Source organism: Aulonocara stuartgranti (assembly GCF_965226115.1).
Source record: "Aulonocara stuartgranti genome assembly, chromosome: 20".
Lineage (NCBI taxonomy): Eukaryota > Metazoa > Chordata > Actinopteri > Cichliformes > Cichlidae > Aulonocara > Aulonocara stuartgranti.
The window spans coordinates 23,565,870-23,569,318 of NC_138956.1; positions in this window are offsets into that span (position 1 = coordinate 23,565,870).

A 3,449-nucleotide genomic window follows, 5' to 3' on the forward strand; every position below is an offset into this window, starting at 1 on the left:
TTAATGTACTTTGCTTGACATCAGTCTCTGGCAGTTTGTCTTTGTCTGTGCATGTCAGATCTAATCAGTCTCAGTGAGTCTAGTGGAGCATATCATCCTAACATAGCCTGATATCAGATAGAATTGTCAACTTGTTACACTCTGTTTCCATCTTTAGTCTGACTGCCCTCACGCTTAACTGATTTTCATGGAGAAGGAGATTTGAATTCTTTCTAGCCAACTGGCTAAGAAATATCACATATCTGCTAGCATCTAATGTTATTTTAAGTTGAGACTTGTGCGAAGTCGTGCCAGTGTACTGGTTTTGCTGGGAGAGTGGACTCAACTAAAAACAGTTGCCCAGGTTTCTCCATTTGTCTTTCACTAGTAGTGCTTCTAAGTGCTGAAAACAAGCAAGCACCGGCCATTTAAAACATCCCTGCGGTGGCGCACAGCTTGACAATGGCATTAATCCCAGCCATGGTGCTGATTGTCTGATTTTTATTTGTGCTGTAGTGCTCATTGGACCAACTGTTTTCTAACTGAGAAACCTTGTGTCAAGACGGCAGACACATCAGTAAACTCAGAGGATTTAAAAGTCTGGCAAACTCCTAATATTAAAATACCTAATACTGGATCCATTCAGCCTTCATTCCTTTTTTGGCTGAAAGAAAGCTTGAGTATACGTTTGAAGGTACGTCTAACTTACTGTATGTAACTTCCAAGACAGTAAACCCAAAGGCGTTACAAATATTTTTAGAAGCCACTGTCTCAGGATATAATCTGCCTTCGAGGTAACAAAACTTATCGTAGAAGACATTTGACGTCTGTGTTGTTGTGATTTTTTTTCCACTTCCTCCCTCATTTCCCCCTCCGGTAAACAGGCTCTGACTCAAGCTACACTGAGCTTCATGGCTGCCAACTAGCCTAGGGGAGGACAAGGAACATATTGCTCTTCCTGCATAACACTTCCAGGATTAAACATTAATTCACGGGGCTCTGAAACTTTAATATCTGGGCATGTGTGAGAGAGCATACAGCAATTGATTTCTCAGACATTAGCTTAGTTGAATAGTACATGATGTTAAACATTCACTGCAAGAATGACAGTAACATAATGGCAGCTTTGTCTGTTTTCAATTAATTTAATAAAGATGAAAAACTTTGAGAAGCAGTTTGCAGGTTTTATAGAAACGGTAAGTCATGGTAAGTCATATCTCTTATTTAAATGTATTTGTTAAGTTAGCAATATCTAATAATGAAAAATACATAGGCAACAGTGCTGTTCAAAACTTCTGAGCAACCTCTCATTTATTTATATTTGACTAGGAAAATCAGAAATAGATGTAGCGATTTACTGAAAAGTGGGAAAACATACATGGAAATGCAGAATATAAGGCAGAACAGAGTTTGTATGGTTCTAACAAGCATGCAAGTCAATATTTCAACATATCAATATTTGACCACCTTTATTCGTCAACATAGCCTGAATTCTCTGAGGCAAGCTTTCTTGTCATTTCTTTAAGTAGTCTTCAGGAATAGCTTTCCAGGCTTGCTGAAGGACATTATAGTTCTATTTTTTATGTTGGCAGCCTTTTCTTCTGTTCTCTATGAAGATGATTTCACACTGCTACAATAATGTTGAGGTGCAAGCTCTGCAGAGTCTAATTCTAATGACTAATAGTATTCCATTGTCTGTCTTTCTAGGTATGCTTTTACTGAGCTGATACTGTGTTTGGGATCATTGTCATGCTGAAAAATGAAGCCATTGCCAATCAGATGCTTTCTAGATGGTATTACACGGTGGATCAAAATCCAACAGCACTTTCCTTAGTTTATAATTCCATCAATTCTGAAAAACCAAACCATGACAGAGCTTCTACAGTGTTTTATCGATGGCTGCAGAAGCAACGTATCTCTCTTTTGACCTCCTCTGTATGTAAATAATGGAAATGTATGTTTGGTAAATGATTTCATTGTTGCAACAATGCTTCTTAGCAAAAATCTTATGTTGTTGGGAAGCCTGTTTATTTCCCCTTAAATCGTTGCACATTTGTATAGAAAATGTAGTTGTGGATTGAGCAGCAGAGTTGAGTATTTGGTTGTGTCCATTATCCCCAAAACAATACCAAGCTTTTTGTCACAGGCAGAGAAAATCTTTAATGGGCGTAACTACATGCTCAACTGCTCAGTCCACAAATGCATAGTCCTTACAAATGTGGCTCCACTAAAGGGGAAATAAACAGGCATTCCAGTGGTATAAGAGTTATTGCCAAGAAGAATAGTTACAACAAAGAAATGACTGATTACACACAACTTCCTTACTTTTTGTGGTAGGTTTATCAACGATTCTTTTTTCTTTTCATCTGCTGCATCCATCCATCTCTTTTTTCTCTGCCTGCCACTTCTTCTTTCATCCTCCACTTGTTTAGTTTCCCCAATTTTTTCAAGAACACTACACAATATGCCAAGATATGCCAAATTTTGGCTAGTAGCTTTTTGGGAACTACTTTGTTGGACCAAAAATCTATTTAAAAAAAAAAAAAAAACTGTGCTTAGGCAGACAGATTCAACCAAAGAAATTGGAACAAATGATATGTTTTTGTGACACACTGCTTATAACAGTGCCTAAAATACAATTTGAAATTGTTTTGCTAAGATTTCCAATATGTGAAGACCGGATGGGTCACTCTTTGAGGTAGGTTGCTTTTTTTATGCTTGAATGATTCACACATGCTAAGTGTTTTACCATACCAAAAAGGGAAAAAATCCTATAAAATGGTCAGGTACAAGGACTGGACTAAAAATGAATGAAAAAGCTTGTTGGAAGCAAAAATGAGGAGAGGTTCAAGACTTTTGCATATCTTCATGTTGGCATCATTCTGCATAAGTCTTCCTCATCGTATCACAAAACAGGCACAAGACATTTTACTATTTAAAGAACAATAAACAATTTTGCTGTCAGTTATAAATAGCTTTCAATAAAAACAGGCTAGACTGATTGAAATGCATGTCTGGTCCCTTCACTATAAACTTCACAGTAAACATAAGTATCACAGAAAGCTGGTGCTACAAACCATGGTGCAAAAAAAAAAAGAAGAAAGTAAGGTAAATTGTAATGTTAAATGTTTTTCTCAGCTGAAATGATTTATTCAGTGCCTGTCTCTTGCTGGTAGTGGTGGATTAGTTTTACAATTTTTAATTAACCCACTAAGAAATGCTACATATAAATATGATCAGCTCAAACTGAATGCACTTTTAAAGATTAAACTATCCCACATTATACAAAGTAGGTAATTGCCAACCCAAAATTAAACATTTGTTTCATGTTGATGCGTATAAAATATGAAAGAATACATTTGCAAAACCTTTGAAAGAGTCAGTTCTCAATAATAACCATTTTTAACTTTTGATACATTTGATTTTATGAATAATTCTTCTGTATTTTTACTTAAGTGATATTTTGAGTG